Here is a 25,742-nt window from a genome sequence, read left to right on the forward strand (position 1 = left end):
AAGGCAACCGAAGTAGAAAAAGAAGAAATAAATCCTTTCCAATTCATAACGAACAAATTAGTAAAATATTAACAAACGTATCTAACATGGGTTTCACAGATATGATCATGAATTCTGGGTACTAACAAGGAGGCCTTGCCTTGCCAGTGAGCCCCCACCATCACTGCATTACTCGCCACACTATGACATGACTCCACATCGCCAATCACAATCTCCTCCAGGCGTACGAGGCTGATTGCCTAACTCCCAAAATATGATGGAATTTTAATAACCCTCTTCAGTGGGGACTTTATATGAAAATTATTATCTCTCTTAGTTCTATAATTCCTAAAGCACATTTTATGTCATGGTCCTACGTGAATTTACCAGTGCTTACTTTAGGCTTTAAATACTAATATGGTGTTGTGTGTTAAATAAGCTGGATTGTCATGATGCTACGTGGATATATAAGTATTCAATTTGAGCGTTACACGCAACTTTGGTACTACATTTTTAGTAAGCTGGACTAAAGTTTTACTATTTTCAACATTTGTCAAGAACCGGTGTTTCGATTTGTTACCACCTAACACAGTTTCAAAATTATAACCTTGTTTCAGAATTCCCCTTTCATGGAATCCTGATAGTAAGTGTTAGATTTAACGTTGTCTCGTTTTACAGGTTAATATTGTTATTTCAGGACACCCCTGTTATTTTTACTTAATATATTCTGTTGTTGAAAGGCCCTATTTCTGTTTATTCAACTTAATACTTTCTCATTTCATAGTGTAAACAATTTTATTCCTTACAGTTAGTCGATTTCTGTTAATATTTTGCTAGAAATTATTACGACTTTGTATTTACTGTATTCGTATTCACTTTTCACTGACTGTTACATGTTATCATTTAATGTTGTTGCACTAAAATAGTTTGGTCCTCCCATTCTTTTTCAGTCTGCTTACCCATTTTATAGTTATTCCATCTTTCCCATGACATTGCTTTCAGAATGTTAGCCACTGAGCAGGTCTTATTTTTACTATACACGTAGCTGGATGATGTGTTCGTCTTATAGCTAGTCACACCAGTCGTAACACTTATTGCAAACATTGGTGAGTATAGGTCGGACGTCACGTACACCAGCTACTGGTTCCACCACACACACAACATGGACAGAGAATATTATCATATTTACCAACTTGCGGTGGTGGACAGTCGCATCTCATACAAAGAGATCCTGTAATTTATGGGACCTGCATTGCATCTGCCGACCTCATAAGAGCTATCCGTTGGTGTCCTCTGCAATGTTTGACTTAGAATCCTGCACGTTGTGATATACGTCGTCAATAGCACAATTAAAATCGAAACTGGCCACAGAAAGGTTTATGCATTGTTTTCTCAAATGATTCCCGATTATGTCATACCGCAGATGATTTGATAAGGTGAAATTAAATGGCGTATGGCTTTTAGTGCCGGGAGTGCCCGAGGACATGTTCGGCTCGCCAGATGCAGGTCTTTCAATTTAACGTCCGTAGATGACCTGCGCGTCGTGATGAGGATGAAATGATGGTGAATACAACACATACACCCAGCCCCCATGCCAGCGAAATTAACCCATGATGGTTGAAATTCCCGACCCTGCCGCGAATCGAACCCGGGACCCCTGTGACCAAAGGCCAGCACGCTAATCATTTCGCCATTGAGCCGGACATTTGATAAGGTTTTGGCACCGTATAGGAAAACGAAACAATTCAGAGCAGATTAATAAACACTATGAGCATTGGGCACCAGATATTATTGCTTGGGATTTCATCATTTACAACATTCAATCATTTCTAGTGTCAGTTGAAGGCACATCAATATGTCGAAGAGGTTGTACGGGCCAATTTCTTACATTTTTGCACAGCATAATAAATGCCGCCATGAAGAAAAATGTTCGTACTCACACTGCTCAAATTACCGGACACGTTCTACGAGTCGTGGATATCATTCCTTGCCCTACAAGATCTTCAGATTTGTCACTAATTGAACATATTTGGGACGTGCTGGGTGATGTCTGCGCCGTCAAGCTTTCGCACAAGCACTAAACTATCTACGTAATAAACTGCAGGATGTGTGGTTGAGTGTACCTCTGGAGACCATTCAGAAACTTTGCGATGTAATAAAATGGCATCTGTATAGCAAATGCCTTTACATGGACAGTACAGTTTACCTCATACTTTGTGAAGGGAATAGAAAGACTAAAAATATATATATAACTTATATGAAATAAATCAAGACAGGAGAGGAAATTTAAGAAATATGGAGAATGTGAGCTACTCTCTGCAGAGGGAGAAGAAACAACATATTACACACTGTAGTGACACAAATTTCTGTGATTCGTACAAAGCTGGTGTGGAAGTGGGAAACCACGGAAAACCATCTTCAGGGCTGCCAACAGTGGGCTTCGAACCCACTTCGAAACATTCTGACACTGGACCTAACCGCATTCTTCTTTTATCAAACGCAGGGGTATTGATATTCGTTTACCCTCTGGTGGACAAAGATAACACGATATCCTGAATCCATGGCATATTTGAAAGAATATCCTACAGAGGTAAACTAATATTCAGAAATGGAGTAATCAGAATATCTGCAATTTGATACTCGATAAAACCGCTCTATAATTCCTATCACAGCTTATAAATTATTGCAGCTAGCATTTATAATTAATGCAAGCAATTACCAAGCTTCTATCAGCTATTAATTCCTCCTAATGACTCATAATGCTCTCTCTACACTGACATAATCACTTTGTCTATTTATGTACACGCTCATTCGTTGTTGAACGAACACTCAAGCCACATTTATGACGGTCAATGTATTAAGTATACATGACATAAGGTTCGATTCTGCAGGCTGACAATGGTATGTGTATAAGTAAAAAATATTGACGATCTCTCCGTACAAATAAATACAGATTAGTAGATTTGTAACACGACATACGATTTGATTATTAGAAAGTGATAATGTTAAATACGTATATGTGTACGTTGAGTCCCAAACACAACGACTTGTTTGACACCCATCAGGTCCACCCAGGCCCGTATTAACTTTTGTGCCGCTCCGGGCCATTAAAAAATATGTCGTCCCCTCCCATCCAAAGAAAATTGTTACTACATGTGAAAATAATAAAAAGGAAGACTACGAAATTAATAATCAATACACATATTAATGACACTGCAGTGAAATAAATATATCACTGTAGAAGTCAATAAAGCTAGGGTTGGTTGCAGTTACTAATATGAAGTGAGTGCTAAAGATGTTTCTTTTATTTCTATTGAGAAAAAGCATCGACCAAATCACCATAATCCACGAATTTTAAGAATTCATTTCCGATGCACAGAAGAGAAGAATTCCTGTGAGAAATCGTTGGAGAGAGAATAACGAGGACATGTTTTGGTTCGTCGCCATGACGAAAATGAGTGTTTCGGTGAACTGTTCGATACAGGGGTGCACAGGTACAAATGCCAACTTACATCCGTACACAGGTATAGATTTTTCAACTCTGTTCCCGAATCAAATAATTTACTTCTTAAAAATATAGAATAAACTGTTGAACTAATAATACGACTGCGTAGTTTAATGCATTCTAGAAGTAACACTTCGTTTAGGTCAGCACTAAAACAGTTAAATGTGTTTATGACTTTCTCACCAGTATGTTCGGGTAGTAGGAAACAAATAGAATCCTTATATGCTTTTTCACCAAATTCATTGAATGTAATGAATAAGGGGTATAAAAACACATCTATATATATAAAATAAGAGTTTTGTCTGTACATAGTTCAGAATTTAAAAATAATGGTATTTCTGAATCAGTCGTGTTCATAGTAGCAAGAAAATGCACTTTTAATTTACCGTAATTTCTGTCTGTCTGTCTGTCTGTCTGTCTGTCTGTCTGTCTGTCTGTCTGTCTGTCTGTCTGTCTGTCTGTCTGTCTGTCTGTCTGTCTGTCTGTCTGTCTGTCTGCCTGTCTGTCTGTCTGTCTGTCTGTCTGTACACGCATCACGAGAAAAGGGCTCAAGAGAATTTAATGAAAATCGGTATGTAGTGTCCGGGAATAAGCTGCCACAATCTAGGCCATAAATAATTTTATTCACGCTGAGAGAAATGGTAGTTCAGGGGAAGGCCTAAAATTTAATTCTCAAATATTTGTGTTATTAGTGGTCCTATCGACAAATACTACATTACTAAAGTTATATAATATTGAATTTCCGATCATTAATGTCTTATATATTGTCACCGTACCGGCTATTATCACAGACATATTCATGAATTTGGGTTTTTGTTGCGAAGTCCATATCAGCGCTAAGTCACGAGAAAATGGGTAAACAGAATTTAATGAAAATCGTTATGTAAAGTCGGGGAATAAGGAACTACAGTCTGCGCTATAAATAATTTCGTAATACGCCCTAATATCAAAGAGTCGAAAGAAAACTAAATGTGAAGACCTACAATCCAGAAAGCTCATAACATTGAACAACAATAACATTACATTGACCATTGTTTGTTGTGATGTGCTTTGTGCCTTCTGTTGCCATTCATGTCCGATAGATGGGATTACTGCTGTATAACGAGTATTTTTGTAAAAATTTGCTTTACGTCGCACCGACACAGGTAGGTATTATGGCGAAGATGGGACAGGAAAGGGCTAGGAGTGGAAAGGAAGCGACCCTGGTGTTAATTGCAGTACAGCCAGAGCATTTTCCTGGTGTGAAAATGGGAGACCGCGGAAAACCATCTTCAGGGCTGTCGACAGTGGTTTACGAACCCACTTCCTCCTGGATGCAAACTCACAGCTACGCGCCCCTAACCACACGGCCAACTCGCCCGGTAGTACCGAGTATAACAGCCTGCCTAAATATTGGCGGGAAGTAGCTGGGGAGTTAGATAACTTTCTTCTTTAGCATGCCATTCCTCTGGTTCATACATTTTCTGATACAACAGGTACCTAACAAACTGGTTCATCATAGCTTTCGAGCTAATCAATCCCTACCCTGAGGCACTGATTGGAACGAACAGTGTGCATATTCCACGGAACAATAGCAGAGGAGTGTTCACGGCTGTCTGCGTCCTGGTCATTCCAGCACTGGATTTTTGGACTGTTAGATCGGCATCTTAGTATTGTTCGTTAAAAGTGAAAAAATGTGCTGTTTATAATTTGAGCGAGAATTTTATATAACATAGCTTTTAATCCCTACATTCCTACTGACGTTTTTGTAATGGCCTAAATTAACTGTAGTTAGGAAAACCACAAAGACAGTCTTTATGAGAATCCCGTAGCGAAGCACGGGTACATCAGCTAGTTATTATATATAAAGCAGAATATCTGTCTGTATGGCTCTCTGTACCTTATACAAATCCATACCGATCCACCAATCTGAACGTAAACGTAACTTTTAGTACACTGCGGATAACCCCATTTACATGAAATTTTAATATACTTCCCCATTCCCTAGATTTAGACCCTTGGCACATTAATACAGCTTATATAGGCGAAATATTCAATGTGCCTATAAGGACGAGACAAAACTCATTTTGAGCCTCACGACGTGTAGAACAAAACTCGGCGAGGCCTTACGGGCCCCGAAAACAATGTTCTAAGGGCCTGAAACCAATAGTTTTGGAGATATTGGCATCACACTTACCCCCTCTAGGAAATGGATGAAGAAATGACCATGACAACGTCAGCTCAAGGATTCTGCAGTAGAATACAGGCCTGGTGTTCGAAGTAGGCACGTGTGTAAATGTAGGCTAAGCAGAGGAGGGATTCTGTTATAAATATGACTGTCTCGGAAAAAGCCCTGTGGGGTAAGGCACCCCCAGGGGTTGTTGTTGGGGTGCGGTGGCATGTAGTTCGAAACCATAAGTTTTGGTGTCGCTGAGATGAACAGTGACACTCTGCATCTCGTTTAAGTCCAAGCCCAGTCCCCATCGGCATGGGGGTGAAAAGGGATGAAATAGTCCAAAATGGCCCAGTTTATACATTTATGCGTGTGCACCCCTCTGAGGGGAGTGGAAATGGGATGAAGTAAAAAGTAACATAAACAGACCAATATTAAAGTAGAATCCATAGTTTTAGGCGTCGCTGAGATGAATAGTGACAGTCCAGCGGTCGTTTAAGTCCATGTCCACCCGCATCGGCACGGGGGTGAGAAGGGGTGAATAAGAAACTATCCAAAATAACCAAGATTATGAGTGAATGTATGTTCCAGCATAGCTTTCAAACAAACAAATAATCAAACAAACAAAAACAAACCGTGGGGCAGGACTCCCCCAACACTGCGGTACTTTGGCTACCGTTTAACTCATAGTTCAGACCCAGTCGGAATGGAGGGTGCGAACGGTTGTTGAAAATGACCGAGACCATGGATGTATCTGCTATATTCCAGCATAACTCTCAACTAAAATTGGTACACACATGACATACTATAGAATCTGGGAAAACATTAAGTGCGGTAAGACACCCCTAGCACCCCTGGCGGAGCGTATGATACTAAAATAATCGAAAAAGACGAATATTATTGCCCAATCCATAGTTTTCGGGGTCGCTCAGATAAATACTGACACTCCGGATGCCTGTAAGTTGAAGGTCAAACCCAATCACAGCTGTCAACCAAACTCGGTGGGGATATGAGTTACTATCCCGAAAAGATACCGGATGGGTAAAACACCCCTGGGTGAGGGAATGACATGTAAAATAATCGTAAACAGCCGACATTAATGTCGAATCCATAGTTTCTGGGGTCACTGAGATGAATAGTGGCATTTCGGTTGTCGTTTAAGTCCACGTTCAGCACCCTACAGCATGGTGATTCAGAAAGGATGATAAAGAAAATGTCCAAATTCACCGAGATTAAAGCTTTTTTACACAGTTTTCGGTGTCGCTCGGCTGATTGGTGACAGTCACAGTGACAGGTGGAATCGTGAGCATCATAGCCGTAATGCGACGCGTAAATACATTACGTTAAAACTTATTCTTAATATTTGTTTGAAAGGATCAACTACTTCCCAGAATATCTGGGCTGCCAGAAGGAAATAATTTAATGCGGAACAAAATAATCTTAAGCTAGAATATACAATTACACACATAACAATATTTCAATTTAAAAAATTACAAAAGAGTTCATAAACAAACAATCAACGTCACAATTAAGAAAACTAAGAAAAGAAACACTTAAAATTAATAATACAAATCCTAAAAGAAAAAGGCGTGAAAGTGCAAATTACTTAAATTGTAGATGTACGTGTGTACAATATCTTACAGAATAGCTCTCAACCAAACTTCGTACAAATATGAATTCTTATCTCGAAAAGGTACTGCAGGAGAAAAAAATCTTCTAGCAAACCTGATGGAGGGAACGACGTACAAGAATAATCGAAAACAACCAATATTAGCGTTGAATCCATAGTTTCCGTGGTCTCTGAGTTATATTGAGTGCATTCTGGATGCCGCTTAAGTACCAGTTCAGCTGTGGCGAAAAGTGGTGATGGAGAAAATGTCCAAACTTACAGAGATTAGTTTGATTAACGAGAAAGAAAATAATCTATAAGACATGAAATTAAACACAACAGTAACTTCTAAACTACAAAATAGTTCTTAATCAGTCAACGTCATAATAACGAAATCTACAAAAATTATCTTCATATTTAATAGGTAATTAAGTACCTAAAGGAAACAATAAAATGCCCGGGTAGCGCCGGATAATATAGCTAGTATGATTTTTTACTCTTAAAATGTGATTTTCATAATCATTTTTAGGCATGGTTTTGTAACTGCGATTGAAGTATTGAGGTATTGGGGTGGTCCAGAACTAGTACAATTCTTCCAACATTAATTTACATTTTATTGACAAAACTTCCCTCAGTTGAAGGTTGCCAAAAAAGGGCAAAGATTAACAAAACAATGAAATGTATAATTTCAGCGTACAATGATAAATGTGTTTACTGCATTAAGAATATTTAAATTACCGGTGTTATAGCACACAGCAATGGTTTATTAGAAATGAAATGAAAGAACCTCGTATAGCTAACAATGAAATAGTTTGGAATTCTGGAACGTCTAAATTAAACTGTTTCCAAAAATTTACAATGAATCGAGGAATAGTCCCTTGAGCCCCTACCGTTAATCCTAGCACTTCAATTTCCTTCCCTCCAAATTTATCTTTACAATAAGGTGTAGTCTGTACATAGACAAGCTTATTTTCCTTATTAACGTCTTCTGGCTGATCTGTGAATATTTCAAATATAATGTGGGGTATATTATTTATTTCACACCCTATAATTCCTTGTAGGCTGTGATGTCAAATCTCCTATTGCTACGATTATCGGTAAGTCCGAGTACATCTTTGACGACCCAGTAACGTTTATTTCTGAGGGGATTTGATATTAAGGGCTAAATCGTGTTATGACTGGTGTTCCGCAGCATCTCTCGGTGAGGGCAAGTTTCCAAAACATGAGGAAGGGTTTCTGTCTCTATACGGCAATGTCGACACGGGTTTCGGTTCTGAGATCTGCCAGGAATAGATTGAACAGCGCACACACGGCAGTCATTCTTATTCCCTCACGCCATTCAATGAATTCCGCTGTGATTTCTAACCCATTTTCTGTTCCTAAGGTACAAATAAATTAATCTTTTCATAACAACTGAAAATAAAATTAGACTTAGGGTGTATTATACATTATGAGATGTAAAACTAAAAATCGGAATAACTTCATCATTTATAAGTATATGTTTACCTCCGGACTTCCCGAAACATTTGTAGGTGAACTGAATACACTTTACAGTGTATAGTGAGTATAAATTAGTAACGCTTCACAGCGGATAACTATTTAATGAGAAGCTAGGAAGTATTCCATTAAAAACTTACTTCTATTAACCTACTGCTAAAATTATCACGTCAATGTCCTTCAATCCAAATGTATCTTTACAATAAGGTGTGGCCGGTTCATAGATAAGCGTCTTTCCCAATCAAAGTCTTCCGGAATTTTTCTTAAGTCGATTCATTCAGGCATCCCACGATTTCACTTGTTTAAATCTTTTGTGAACAAACTTGTTATTTACAAAATACAAATATATAATTTAGAAAACCTAAACCACGTGTATCCTGCTGTTTAAATACAGCATGTGAATAGGTTGCGCCCGAAATGGCAATACGCGAACGTATACACATTTCTGAATGGAAACTGACTGACTGCAGCTACCAGAGAAGTTAAGGGAGACCAGGATAGGAGGGGATCTCGCGAGGAGGGTGGAGCCGAGGCTCTGGTCATGGGTCACGCAATTGAAGGGCATGTGGGGAAAGTGAGTGCAGGAAAGGGAAGCAGAATAGAGTGTTATACTGGAATTAAATTACGGAAGATGTTGAGGAAAATAGAAGGGAGGGATGAAGGTAAGAAGGTGATAATTTTTCATATTGGAACCAATAAGGAAAGGCAAGCAGGAATAGGTACTAACATAGCTGTGGATGTGTGAGTTCTGATTATGGTAGCATGGAAGAGGTTTAAGGAATCAAAGATTGTAGGGTGATTGGGAAATTCAATAAGATTGTGGAATGGGTATGTGGGAAATCGGGAGCAGATGTGTACATCATAATGAGTGACTAAGAGATACGGGACTATCCATATTGGTGAAAGAAGAATTTGTAAGCCAAAAAAAAATAAGTATGAGGAACATGAAATTCTCTGTGTGACTCATCTCTAAAGACGATGAGGAAGTAGATGTTTCTGGATTGTACAGACCTGGGAAGGCTGGCGTAAAGTTTGATTCGCAATTGTTTGATAAGATAATCAGCTATGTGGGAAACGATACGGAATTCGTGTGTTTCTGAAAGTGTCCACACCGATATTGTGTTCACACTATACGTTGCAAATTCTTGTCGAACCTGTCTTCAGTCCTGAAACGAGACTTTGTCACTGTTCTCTCTTCGGGATTCGGAGGCAGTCCATCACTTATCGATGGATTTCTTTAAAAACCTCTTAAGTCCGAGTACTCTTCCTATCCATTATATTCGTTAAGACTGGTCACGCCTCCCAGTCCCATATTTATATGCAGTCCAAAAGAATAATTTTCGTTATGGTCATTTTTCCTCTGCCCCTTTGTAAAGGAAAATGAACCTTAAATACATTATACTGTAGGAGTGTGTAAATTTGGCACGCAATCAACATCCCTACAATTCGGTAGGTTAAGGTCCATTTTCCTTTAGACAGTAGCAAAGGAAAATGAACACAGCGAAAATTATTCTGATGGACTGCATACAAATATATGACCGGGGGCGTGGCCAGTATTAAGGGATATAATAGGCAGGAATAACATTTGGACATGCGAGGTTTTAAAAGAAAGCCATCGTTATGTTAGTCATTATTTCAACGAATATAGCTTCGGCATTTCGCACCTCCAGAATCAATGGAAAGTAATTGAGGGATTAACACGGAATCGCACACTTCATGTGCTACTGTAGGCTTTGAAAATAGACAAAGCGTTCACTAGTGGCAACTGCCACCGTGGAAGATGATAAATCGATGGCCTAGATTGAATACCGCGTATCTCAAAAAGTTCTTCCTATCCATTATTTCCCTTAAGACTGGTCACGCCTCCCAGCCACACATGAATATGCAGTCCATCAGAACAATGTTCATTGGGTTTATTTTCCTATGGTGTTGCGTAAGGGAAAATGAACCTTATAAAATTATACTGTAGGAGTCAGTAAATACGTCACGCAGACATACTTTCCTATACTACGGTACGATAAGGTTCATTTTCCTTCACACGTCTGCATAGGAATAAAGAACACAACGAACATTGTTCTGATGGACTGCGAATTCATGTGTGGCTGGGAGGCGTAACCAGTCTTAAGGGAAGTAATGGATAGGAAGAACTTTGTGAGATACGAGGTTTTCATTCTAGGCCATCGAAATAGGCCACTAAACGCTTGTTCGAAGACAACGATTTTTGTTGTAATTGTGTGTTTTTCTCCAGCAGTGTCTCACTACTATGCTAATTTCATCTACCTAGGTATTATCACACTACGTAGCTTACATGTGCAAAACACATGTGGTAATTCCGTGCTCTCCCGCGGGACAATATGTTTCGCAGAGAACCTGCATTATGCTGAATGCAGAAGGAACCGTTTTCGGATCCAAGGATGACTGTGAACGGAGTGTCTAGCTTATTATATAGCACACCATCCTGTATCACCCCGTGCCTGTGGACGCATGCATGTATGTAATAATTATTTGAGGTTGAAGTTACACAACGGTTATAATGGCACAGGTCAATTCTATTCCAATTCTAATTGTAGATTCCAGTGGTACCAAACATTGTGACAATTTCTGGGCATAGTGACAGCGTGTTACCGAATCGGAGGTCGACTGAAAACGGGTAAGAACTGTCGCTCTCTGTATTATAAGAAAATCACTTTCTCCAGCTTATCCCAGTTATTTCTGGGTTCGATGGAGCTACCCAGGCTCATTTTTATTTTGACTGAGGGTTTAAAACCAGATGTTAAGTAATTCTTGAGATGAAATCAATACCCAGAATTGACCGGGATTCGAACCTCAGTCACCTGTGTAGGAAGCCAGTAGCTAAGCCACGCCCCCACCCCCAAGTATTACAAGGAAATAAAATTAGTACATAAAAGTATTTCAAATAATTTTATATTTACAGTTGTTATATTGTTGATGTTCATATTACTAATGCCATTTATATCAGACTGACTTATCTGGCTAGTCATCTGTTGACGTAGATAGCTCGAACGACTAACTTGGGTTGTTCAGAAGCCCGATTGGGTCCCGTCTGACACTCTAAAAGTAGTCCCTTACCTTGAAGTGGTGCTGAAATTCTACCCATAATTATGACTCAAGGATAATGACAGTGACAAGAAGTCAAGATATGAACGTCTTTGTATGACGTAATAGCCAGAACGAAATTGAAGGAACTTAATAAGTACTATAGGATACGAAAGAGGAGCTCTACTAGGAAAGAAACCCATGGACGTCGTCGGTCATACTTATTTTCGTAATAAAATTAATCATAATGACAATGATATATTTTATTGATGCAGAATTTTAGTTTCGAATTACCATGACAACTGTGTGACATTGTCATTGGCTTCTCACCAAGGCGGCCGTGGTTCGAATCCCGACCATGCATGTGGGGAAAGAAAATGCAGATTCCACGTAAAACTGCATATCATGAGCTAAATTCATATTTCAACTCACAATCCACTCAGATGGACGAGCAGACCAAAGCAGCAGTAATTAACAGGCACAATGGCGAGCAGTTCTACTTTTCTCATGTGATCATCCTGTATCACCCCGTACCTGTGGACGCATCCATTCATGTAATAATTATTTGAGTGAAGTCAGACAACAATTATAATGGCACAGGCCATTGTCGTTGCGTCTAGAATGAGAAGCTCCTGCTTCTCTGTCTGCATTTATTTTCAGTTTCACATTTTAATTAATGTTACGAAATTCCTTCTGTACTGGCAATCATCCACTTGATAGTTTATCGTACTGTCACCATATGACAATAGTGTCCCCTCTCGTAACTTTGACTTTTCTACCTTCTTGATTTTAAGTCTATTAACGATATCGTCGCTTCACCGGTAAAACGTTGTATCCCACAATAGTCTTCCCATCCATTATTCTCCTTAAGACTTGTCACGCCTCCCAGACACATACGGATACGCAGTCCATCAGAAAAATGTCCGTTGTGTTCGTTTTCCTATGTCGACGATTAAACGAAAATGAACCTTACATGCATTGTACACTAGGAGTGCGTAAATACGTAATGCAAATGTATATTCCTACAGTACGGTACTGTAAGGTTCATTTTCCTTTACGCATGGGCATAGGAAAATGAACACAACAAAATTTGTTCTGATGGACTGCATATCCATACGTGGCTGGGAGGCGTGACCAGTCTTAAGGAGAATAATTGATAGGAAGAACATTGTGGAATACAACCTTTTACCGGTCGACCGAAGATATTTTTTCTCCGAACTTCGGAGAAAGGCAAAATGGTGTCCAGAATCACAATGCTGGCCTTCTAACGGTATTATAATATTTATAATAGATTCAAATGGTGTTATGCTGGAGATTCGCGCAGAATATATCATTTCTTACACCCCACCCCACTGGAAGTACCACCACACAAACCATCCCATCCACCCAACAGCAAGAATCTCAAACAACACCAGATACCCAAGGCAAATCTCACCAAATCCATCCCGTAGCCTCCGACATTCACACCCAATCCATACCCATTCCGCCCCCTCCTCCCATCCCCACAGACAGTCAACAAATCAACCCGATCAAACCACACCACTACCCACCCACAAGCCACAGAAACCACCACCATAAACCCACCCTCAAACCAAAACCGACTAAAACAGCCCATCAATGCCAAAACACACCTTCTTCCCACTCCACATTTCAAAGCCAAACTTCAATCTCGCCCACCTCACCCTTCATTAACTATACTCTGCTACAACTGTTTGAAACTAAATCATCATGCCGCCAGGTGCAAAACCACGACCAGACGTAACCGGTGTGGTGGTCCTCACCACCACCGCGAATGAAAGGTGACCAAGAGAACTGCGCAAATTGCCACGGCAATCACGCAGCTTCGTTCCCTGGTTGCCAATACTTCAAAACAGCAATAAAACTGAAATATCACAAACACACATATCCAAAAGCACAGCCAGTAATACACAAACAACCAACCTCACCCCCGCCTCTACTTGCCACCCCACACCTCTCATCAACACACTCAATAATAACCTGCTACTCCTTATCCTCAACTTACTTCAACACCAAATCCAGTCAAATTCAGGGCCCCCTCAGTGGACTGAGTAGCCGAGACCCTGAAGAACCTAAGCAGAATTCCCCCTCCTCCCCTAACCCCCACAAATCCCAGCCAAGAACGCAAGATCAGCCAAGTTTACAGTCCTCACTTCCTAAACTGAATTTCTGCCTTCTAAACAATGCTAAACAACTATAAGATGAAGCACTGGTACTCGGGGACGAGGCGGTGCACACGATATAAGCTGCTATTTAACGACGCTACGTACACACCAACATCGCACACTTACACTCAAAGTCAACATTCAGTTCACTAAGTGTGAGTCACTGCTAATACGACGTCGGTAAACACCCACTGCTAAACTTCCAAACGAAAATGGGGCGTGGTCATTTCCTAGATGGATGACCACCAGGACTACCACAGCCGACACACTCGTAGCTGCTGTGTCAGTCTAACACTGAATCAGGCAGAAGACCTGGTGACACACACATGAATGCACACAAATTCACGTAATATTTAATACACACACGTACAAAAAAACTGAAACTAAAATAATACACACCTGTTAATAAGCAATATAGGGCGTGGCCATCCACTGGATGAATGACAACCCACCTATACACCACTGTTTTAAAACCCACGAACTGATATAATACACACATTATCACACACAACTGACTTACACGCACTACAGGCCGACAGAGGAGCTCGGAAGAGACACCGGTATCAGCAAGTCACAAATCACCTATCTCTTCGAAGATAGGTGGAACATTCAGATAATCCTGGACTATGTCCACTTTATCTTGATTAATTTCTGTGCCTTTTTACCCTACTTTATCGGTCGCAGTTTGGTTACCGTTCGGCCGAACCTTATGCTTTGAAGGTATTACCATATTAGTTCACCATTTGCTTGGGTTTTGTCTGTTTTCGACGTCTAGCCTCATTATGTGTGTGTTTCTTACCTTATTTTTATGCATCGCTTCAATGTTGTGGCACGATACGGTCTATTCGAATATTGTTGATGCGATTGACATCTCCGTTTATACGTGCCTGGTATTTTAATATCTTGTCGAGGATTTGATCGATGTCTTATGCTTGGCCCGTTTAAAGGTCTCTATGTCTGCTTTGTAAATGGTTACGTGGCATTTATCATCAACACTGTTTTCATGAGACGTTGTGGTGGTTACGTACGTCTGGTTTAGAACATATCTAGTCTGATAATTAGGGCCTATCTACGGTATTACCCCAGTAGTATCATATACAGTGACTTTGCATTTTAGTGCATTTCTACATGGCACTTTGGATCTGTAAGATGCCCTATTCTGTATGTTTGTCATCCGGTTGAGTGGAATAGATCGTATTTAGTTACACAATGACGGAGAATTATTTCACTACCGTAGAGATTTTACTCTGGATTAATGTTTCATTTATCTGACCCGTCTTACATCCCATTATTGTGCGAACTAGCGGTAACCTTATCCTTTACTTTGGACCCTTTTAGAGATAGCCATTTCATATTTCTGAGCGAATCCTTTCATTTTTCCTTTCATTTGACGCCCGTCCGCATGTGACGCATTTGGGCCCTATTTTATTTTCTTCTTTGCCCTAAGTAATTGTTGGCGAGTTTTTTCTCCGGGGTCTGTACCTTCTTTTTGGTGCGTTATATATTATTGTGAAATAAGTTATTCATATCGGAAATATTTCTTATCCTTGGTAAAAGGGATATTATGCGAAGAGTTTTTCTCCTGATGAAAGAATGAGTAGGAACCCTAGCCCACCTCTGGTAGTGAAGTACTGTACAAAAATTGTATTAACTTATGAGGGTCGCTAGCGAGGAGTTATGTTGGCAATCTTCACACGCAATCACTTGTAAGTACTCTCTAAAGGAATATATCATCTGTGTTTTATTTACTCGTTATGAATTTATTTATCTTCCGTTCGAACCTTTATAATAAAGGTATGTTTAACTTATCTCTTTCTTTCCTTTGCCGTAGTAATGTTGGTTTAGTTGGATTCATAGGTCAAAAGGAGTCCAACTTCGAACAGTTTCTTGTTTGCTCCAATCGACGATTTATCGGACCTGAGTGCCTTTCCACCAAACTGCCCCCAGTATTTGGACTCTGGTATCTAATATTTATCGCCTTGCATTATCGCGGTCTCCTTATTTGCGTTTTTTCTCCATGTTTTCTCTGCTGATTGGTAATGTTGTGTATGGAATAACGAAAGGGGGGGGGGGGGTTGTCAGAAAAAATCCGCTGTGAGATATTTCATCTTAGAAGTCTGATTAGTAAGTTTCTGTCACCTAAGGTTCAGTATTGCATGAACTACGTGAAAGAATTCTTGTTCTAGGTGATAGCAAATAGAAAGCAAAGTCCGAATGAACAGACTTAATAATATGATAATGTCTTTGAATCTAGAAAAGCCGCTGTGAGATAATATTTCAGCTTGAATTCTGATCAGAAAGTTTCTGTCACCTAAGGTTCAGTATAGCATGAATCAGGTCAAGGAATTGTTCTAAGTGATACTTGTGCTGCGGGTCAGTATTTCTTCCCTTAATGTTGGCACATAGCGGTATTTCGAGGCTCAAGAACGGTATACTAGATTTATATGAAAATTGTTGTTGCTGTTAGCCCTCTTTACTTCCCAGCTTCACAATACATGAATTTATCTCTTTATGAAGAGCGTTTTTGTTAAATATATACGAAATACCCAAGTCATCATATATTCTGAACTGGAGTATTAAAATACCAGTACAATAGAAATGCGAAAAGAATACGCTTTCTGTATTCACATAATGTGTGCTGGCTACAATCGTGATTGAAGTACTGATTGAAATGGCTTACACGGCGGGGAGCAGTTACGAAGCACGGTACATTCTGTTGAAGCACTTAATTGTGAATGTGAGTCCAGTGATGCTGTTTCCCCAGGCTTCATCAACAGAATGATTAGTCTGTCAACTCTCCACGGCTGTTTACCCCGCCATTCCACTTCTCAAGCGTCAATATGCGGTAAAGGGCAAAGTCCGAGGAGGACGGTCAAGGCTTGATTATTTTAGCAATTAACTACGAGTGGAACAAGTGACCTCGTTAATCAAACTGATCGAGTAAATTTAGCTCCAAGTTTCTCTTCAGTGACACTTCGAAGCTCTTCACTAGATGTAAACTAATTTTATGAGGTTGGGAGGTTCAAGTTGTTGTTTTAAAGGGTAAAGCAACGAGGTTCTCAGCTCCTAAAATACAATTGCAAGGATTATGAAAACGAGGTCTGACTTCGCGCAGAATATGGGTGTCGGATAAAGAATTGCAAGGGGAATAAATGTTCCCAGCCTAATCCAACATTGCTTCGACTTCATCCCTCACGAGTTCTTTGATCTATTCCGAATTCAAACGTTTCTCACCGGCATAAAAATATTTTATGGCCCATTTGGCCTTCTTCAAGGGCAATAACTTATCACCGTTATTCAATTTCATTCTAAACATCAATTTTGTTCACGTTTCAGACTTACGCATATCGCCATCGACATAATAATGCTGTTCGCGATTTCCATGTACAAGTTGAATTGTAAGGCGCCCTTGTTTACTTCTTATCACATATGACTATTTGGTTCACAGCTCGTACAACACTATAATATTTAACAAATTTCAAATATTTAACAAAGTTTAATGTTATTGTTTTTGTGTCCCTCTTGCTACTTTTAGAGTTATCGCAAAAGCAGGTAAAAATATTTTTTCCCACGTGAGTTATTTTGCATACCAGTAAATCTAACGACAGGGCCGATGACCTAGCTGTTACTTACCTTTATACAAGCATCATCATCATAAAATCTACCTACGCGAGACTACCGTATTTAAAAATATACAATTTAAGTTTTTGATATAACGGTGAGTTTTTGACATGCGATTCGATGAGCTGTGCCACACAGCGTTCTACATTACAAGGTGAGGTAGGTGAGGTGCTGGCCTTCTGACCCTAACTTCGCAGGTTCGATCTTGGCTCAGTCCGGTAGTACTTGAAGATTCTCAAATACGCTAGCCTCCTCTCGGTAGATTTATTGGCACGTAAGAGTACTCGTGCGGGGCTAAATTCCTGCACATCGTTGTCTCCGAAAAACCGTAATCATAATTATTGGAACGTAAAGCCAAGAGAAATAATGAAATTCTAAATCACAAGGCAAAAATTCTTCGTGAAAACTGGTATATCATTACTAATTTCTATTAACCTACATAAATATGTTTAAAATTGTAATTATAGGGCTGACATGATTATACATTACGAAGCTTTTGTATTACTGTTCAACAAGCGAATATACGTAGATAATTCTTAGTAATTATAATTTCGCTTTGCATACTTTTCTATTTACTAAATAATAATAACAAGAAGGAGGATGTTGGCTTTACTTCACAATAACAAAGTTATCGGTACCGGAATTATGTCCATGTCATTTTTTAACATCCTCGTAAATCTATCGAAAAAGGGCGGACGTATTTGAGAATCTTTAAATACCACCGGACTGAGCTGGTTTCGAAACCGCCATCTTCAGCTCAGAAGATCAGCACCCAACATTTTCAGCTAATCATTCTGGCCTCTTTACCGATAAATACAGTGATATAATTACATAAGAAACTGGCACCCGATGTAAAATTAATATTTGTTGGTTCATAGGCAATAAATTTGCTGATTGTGCGTATACTTGCTCAAAATACCGCATATGCCCCGAATATTACTTTGGAGATGTAGTTAAAATCAAACACGATTAACAACTACGGGTATAAATTCCATACTGTGTTTCATCGGTTTAAGAGACTGGAAGCCACGTTTCTCAGTGGTGACTTGTTAACATGCAGAAAGTAATATAACTTACAGTCGATCAAATATTATAAAAATTATATACATTGCTCAAACCATAAATTTGGTCACTTTATTATATCTTCGGTTAAGAAACAATACCTCGTATGTCACAATGCTCTTCTGATCCATTATGTGAATGGAAATATGAATAAGAGTGATTCATCAGGTTTTTATAGGATTCGAATCATGAAGGCGTGACTTGCCTTTTCACAAATTTCACTTCAAACCATGGCCACCTTGGCGAGATCATAGTAAGTGTGCCTCATACTTAAAACAACACCCTCCGCTGTGTAATAGATCGTAATCCGAATATACTTAAGATATCGGTACATAATGTTAGAAATCAAAATATTACACCACATCATTCTTTATTTAGAATATTCCAAATATAAGTATCAAAGAATACATCGCCGTTGCCCTTCGAAATATTGCTATATGACAATGCGGAGGGGAGAAACACTGACCCGCAGCACAAGTATCACTTAGAATAAAAAGTCGTTGAGATAGTTCACGAAACTTTCTGGTCAGAGTTCTAAGTTATGTTCAAAATATCTGGGTATAGGAGGCCAAGAAACAAATTGATTCATGAATGTTCATATTAACCACTATTTACAACGTTACAGTACCACGGCGATAGCAGAATGAATTGAATCTTGGAAATATGAACAGCGGTTCAAAGCAAAGCCAATACGGTGTGATAGTGTTGTGTGCATATCCTTTCTACCGTGTTTATGTAGCCTCATAACACGACTTGCGCGCTACTTTGAGCGTTTACGACGAGCGACAAACATATTTCTTCAATGTTTATAGAACCAGCTGTTTCAAACATAAACTCATTTCTTTCAGACCTCTTACAGTCAAGCATTAGACATTGTAAAAAATAAATTATTTTCTATGCGGGAAGGAAAACACCTTGGTTATGTGTATAACATTCATATATTCTGGCCCCTGCTGGTTCTGACAGAACCTAAAATCACAGAAAATAACAAAAATACTATGTAATTTACGTCTGTTTTGTGTGACCTACAAGGATTTTTAGGTGGCTCATTTTTAATTAAACTAGATGACCTAGCTCGATAGCTGCAGTCGCTTAAGTGCGGCCAGTATCTGGTATTCGGGAGATAGTGGGTTCGAACCCCACTGTCGGCAGCCCTGAAAATGGTTTTCCGTGGTTTCCCATTTTGACACTAGGCAAATGCTGGGGATGTACCTTAAATAAGGCCACGGCTGCTTCCGACCCAACCCTAGCCTTTTCCTGTCCTATCTGTGTCGGTGCGACGGAATGCAACTTGCAAAAAAAAAAAAAAAAAAATATAGAAAAACATCTGTGAAGCACAGTATATCTACGTGCAGGATATGCGTACAGGATATTGGCAATGTTATAATTTTTAATAAAAACATTGGGAAAAATGGAAATTGCAACACCACGGGGGAATGAATTATTCGAGTTTATACATGAAATGTAGAATTGTGCCAGCTAGGTTACTAAACAAAACCGGTTTCATACTCCCCTCCCAACTTTATGCCAGATAAACCACATTACCGAGCGAGTGGCTCCGCGGTTTGAGACACGTAGCTGTCAGCTTGCATTCTGAAGGTAGTGATATCTAACCCCACTGTCGGCAGCCCTGAATATGATTTTCCATGGTTTCCCATTTTCACACCAGGCTCTATAGTCATAACATGAAAACTGAAACTTTCGTCAGTGTGGAAAAGTTGTGGAATTGAGCATTTAATTGTAAATAATAGTTCGGTCATCTATAACTTATTATTATTATTATTATTATTATTATTATTATTATTATTATTATTATTATTATTATTATTATTGCTGTAATTCATTGTATTTTAATTTATTCGTAGATATTATATTACTGTACTTAGGAATCAAAATTTTCATTTATTTTATATTGTGCAGTATAATAGACATTTTATGTACAGTAAGACAACACAGTAATTTGTTTCAGTCTACTTTTAAAAGCTATATTTTATGTTCGTTATATAATCACTGTTTAAGTGTAAGAGAGGGACATATGTCTTTAACTTTGCCAGTTAAAATAAACCATATATCTATCTATCTATCCGTCTATCTTCATTGATTAAGGGTACGGTTGCTTCCTTCCCACTCCAGGCCCTTTCCTAACCAATCATCGCCGTAGTTCTACTGTGACTGTCAGAGCGACGTAAAAGGAAACATTACCTTCTGTATTCGAATTCCAATAAAGTTCAGTCTGTGAAGTGCACTGACATGAACATTTTACTTGTGAAACATGACTCGCCGTCGAGTACGAACAGGATATCGACAGTTGTCATCGGTTGAGAAGGCCAAGATAATTGGCCTGCTATCCGGCTCCATGGCTAAATGGTTAGCGTGCTGGTCTTTGGTCACAGGGGTCTCGGGTTCGATTCCCAGCAGGGTCGGGAATTGTAACCTTAATTGGTTAATTTCGCGGGCACGCGGGCTGGGTGTGTCATCATCATTTCAGCCTCATCACGACGCGCAGGTCGCTCACGGGAGTCAAATCAAAAGACCTGCATCTGGTGAGCTGAACTTGTCCTCGGACACTCCCGGCACTAAAAGCCATATGCCATTTCATTCCATTGGACTGCTTGTGAGGGGATTACTGTGCGGGCTGTAGCTGCATGTGTTGGCCAAGGTGTAAGTACGGTATCGCATCTATAGCGGGAGTAGTTAAATGAAGTAACACGTTCTCGGAGACCAGGGACAGGACTAATACGACGGACCAGATATTGTAATAGGAGTTGAATCATGGCTGAGAAATGATATAATGGATGCAGAAATTTTCTCACTGCACTGGAGTGTGTATCGTAGAGATAGGATAGGAATGGTGAGAGGGGGAGTGTTCATTCTGGTGAAAGAAGAATTTGTAAGCTACGAACAAGTTAAAGATGAGACACATGAAATTCTAGGCGTAAGGCTCATTTCTAAAGAAAATAGTCAACTTGATATATTTGGAATGTACAGATCGGGAAAGGGTAGCACTGACACGGATTCGGAATTATTTGATAGGATAGTCAGCAATGAGGGAAACGACATGGAAAGAAATGTGATTGTAGCAGGAGATCTGAATTTGCCAGATGTCAAATGGGAAGGAAATGCGAACGGGAGGAAGCATGACCAACAAATGGCAAATAAGTTAATATGGGAAGGACAGCTGATTCAGAAAGTGATGGAACCAACCAGAGGGAGAAATATCCTGGATGTCGTGCTGATAAAACCAGATGAGCTTTATAGGGAAACTGAAGTAATGGATGGTATAAGTGATCATGAAGCTGTTTTTGTGGTAGTTAAAAATAAATGTGATAGAAAGGAAGGTCTTAAAAGTAGGACTGTTAGGCAGTAACATATGGCTGATAAAGCAGGTATGAGGCAGTTTCTAAAAAGTAACTATGATCGGTGGAAAACGGTAAATAAAAATGTAAACAGACTCTGGGATGGGTTTAAAGAAATTGTTGAGGAATGCGAAAACAGGTTTGTACCATTAAGGGTGCTAAGGAATGGTAAAGACCCACCTTATTATAATAGAGAAATAAAGAGACTAAGAAGGAGGTGCAGACTGGAAAGAAACAGAGTTAGAAATGGCTGTGGAAGTAAGGAGAAATTGAAGGAACTTACTAGAAAATTGAATCTAGCAAAGAAGGCAGCTAAGGATAACATGATGGCAAGCATACGTGGCAGTCATACAAATTTTAGTGAAAAATGGAAGGGTATGTATAGGTATTTTAAGGCAGAAACAGGTTCCAAGAAGGACATTCCAGGAATAATTAATGAACAAGAGGAGTGTGTATGTGAGGATCTTCAAAAGGCAGAAGTATTCAGTCAGCAGTATGTAAAGATTGTTGGTTACAAGGATAATGTCCAGATAGAGGAGGAGACTAAGGCCAAAGAAGTAATAAAATTTACGTATGATAACAATGATATTTACAATAAGATACAAAAGTTGAAAACTAGAAAAGCGGCTGGAGTTGATCGGATTTCTGGGGATATAGTAAAGACTATGGGTTGGGATATAGTACCATATCTTAAGTACTTATTTGATTATTGTTTGCATGAAGGAACTTTACCAAACGAATGGAGAGTTGATATAGTAGCCCCTGTGTATAACGGAAAGGGTGATAGACATAAAGCTGAAAATTACAGGCCAGTAAGTTTGACATGCATTGTATGTAAGCTTTGGGAAGGCATTCTTTCTGATTATATCAGACATGTTTGCGAAATTAATAACTGGTTCGATAGAAGGCAATTCGGTTTTAGGAAAGGTTCTTCCACTGAAGCTCAGCTTGTAGGATTCCAGCAAGATATAGCAGATATCTTGGATTCTGGAGGTCAAATGGACTGTATCGCGATTGACCTGTCTAAAGCATTTGATAGGGTGGATCATGGGAGACTACTGGCAAAAATGAGTGCAATTGGACTAGACAAAAGAGTGACTGAATGGGTTGCTATATTTCTAGAAAATAGATCTCAGAGAATTAGAGTAGGTGAAGCTGTATCTGACCCTGTAATAATTAAGAGGGGAATTCCTAAAGGCAGTATTATTGGACCTTTATGTTTTCTTATATATATAAATGATATGAGTAAAAGAGTGGAATCGGAGGTAAGGCTTTTTGCGGATGATGTTATTCTCTATAGAGTGATAAATAAGTTACAAGATTGTGAGCAACTGCAACGTGACCTCGAAAATGTTGTGAGATGGACAGCAGGCAATGGTATGTTGATAAACGGGGTTAAAAGTCAGGTTGTGAGTTTCACAAATAGGCAGTCCTCTCAGATTTAATTACTGCGTTGATAGGGTGAAAGTTCCTTTCGGGGATCATTGTAAGTATCTAGGTGTTAATATCAGGAAAGATCTTCATTGGGGTAATCACATAAATAGGATTGTAAATAAAGGGTACAGATCTCTACACATGGTTATGAGGGTGTTTAGGGGTTGTAGTAAGGATGTAAAGGAGAGTGCATATAAGTCTCTGGTAAGACCCCAACTAGAGTATAGTTCCAGTGTATGGGTCCCTCACCAGGAATACCTGATTCAAGAACTGGAAAAAATCCAAAGAAAAGCAGCTCGATTTGTTCTGGGTGATTTCCGACAAAAGAGTAGCGTTACAAAAATGTTGCAAAGTTTGGGCTGGGTAGAATTGAGAGAAAGGAGAGCTGCTCGACTAAGTGCTATGTTCCGAGCTGTCAGCGGAGAGATGGCGTGGAATGACATTAGTAGACGAATAAGTTTGAATGGCGTTTATAAAAGTAGGAAAGATCACAATATGAAGATAAAGTTGGAATTCAAGAGGACAGACTGGGGCAAATATTCATTTATAGGAAAGGGAGTTCAGGATTGGAATAACTTACCAAGGGATATGTTCAATAAATTTCCAATTTCTTTGAAATCAGATAGGAAAAGGCTAGGAAAGCAACAGATAGGGAATCTGGCACCTGGGTGACTGCCCTAAATGCAGATCAGTATTGATTGATTGATTGATTGATTGATTGATTGATTGATTGATTGATTGATTGATTGATTGATTGATTGATTGATTGATTGATTGATTGATTGATTGACAACAGCGCGCGAGGATCGCAGCAGCTCTCGGGTATCCCTGACGGAACTCCGAGCAACAGCACAATACGCTACGCGACAAACAGTTCGTAATCGTTTATGTAGTTAGCTTATGATCCCGTGTTCCTGCAGCAAGTGTATCAATGACCCCACAACATCGACATGTGAGGCTATCCTGGTGTCCGGAACGATCACGCTTAGCCTAAAAATGGCATAGTGTCTGTTCAGTAATCATTGGCATTTTGTCTTGGCTGCAGTGATTGTTAAAATTGCGTCTAAGGGAAAGGGCTCTCGCAGTCCTTATTATCGAGGGGCAGACGCGGCCAACTCCAGTCAGCGCAGTCTTGGGAAGTAATGGCTCTCCTATCGAGGATTAAGAAACAAAACATCGTATCTCCCAATGCTCTTCCTATCCATTATTTTCCTTAAGACTGATCACGCCTCCCAACCACATGTGAATGTGCAGTCCGTGAGAACAATTTTCGTTGTGTTCATTTTCCTACGCATATGTGTAAAAAAACCGTGCGGTTAGGAGCGCGCAGCCATGAGCTTGCATTCAGGAGATAGTGGGTTTGAACGCCACTCTCGGCAGCCCAGAAGATGGTTTTCCGTGGTTTCCCATTTTCACACCAGGCAAAAGCTGGGGCTGTACCTTTATTAAGGACACGGCCACTTCCTTACCACTCCTAGCCCTTTCTTGTCCATTCGTCGACATAAGACCTATATGTGCCGATGCGACGTTAACTAACTTGTAAAATAATATCGAAGCAATTGCAAAATACCAAACGTCAACATAAATCGTAAAATGCACGTGGAACTGTTATAAATACAGTCATTGTGTCGATAAAATCCTACTTACTCCACCTCGGAAGACGTGGGTTTGATTAAGTTTCGTCTCTCTCTCTCATTCTCCTCAACCTGATGGTTGGTGGGTAGCATGACTGTCCTCGTCCAACGACCTTCTACCCTGAGCTAGCTGCTTGATGAGTTGATATGGACGTCGCGCTTTAATGCCATCGAGGAACCCTGCTCTTGGTCGTCCTCTTCTAGTCTTTCCTTCCAGTTTCACTTCAAGCAGTGTGGTGCACCGTGATGAATGCCGGAGTAAATGTCCTATCCAACTATATCTTCTTTTCGCGATAATTTTCTCTAGACTGTTGGTTTCAGATCTCTTGAGAACTTCGCATTGTGGGAAAAATTTAGAAACTTTGGGAGAGGAAGATCGTGCTATATTTATTCTACCGACATGAGAAATATGTTCTTGAAACTACTTTGGTATTTCAGAAGCTTTAATGAACTGTACAGAGAAGGCGTGGCCTTTTAACAGTCGACTGAAACTGTAGGACTCTCAACTTGGAAACATGAGTTTGGGACCGAACGCATGGTGTATGTCAGTGCATAGATACTGTTTTATAGATTATTGATATGAAATATTCTCCTGAGTTGGATTGACCCACCTCTTCAAAACGTGTACCACAGGGAAAACCACTGCAAGATTC

The sequence above is a fragment of the Anabrus simplex genome, chromosome 1 (genome assembly GCF_040414725.1).
Source record: "Anabrus simplex isolate iqAnaSimp1 chromosome 1, ASM4041472v1, whole genome shotgun sequence".
Classification (NCBI taxonomy): Eukaryota; Metazoa; Arthropoda; class Insecta; order Orthoptera; family Tettigoniidae; genus Anabrus; species Anabrus simplex.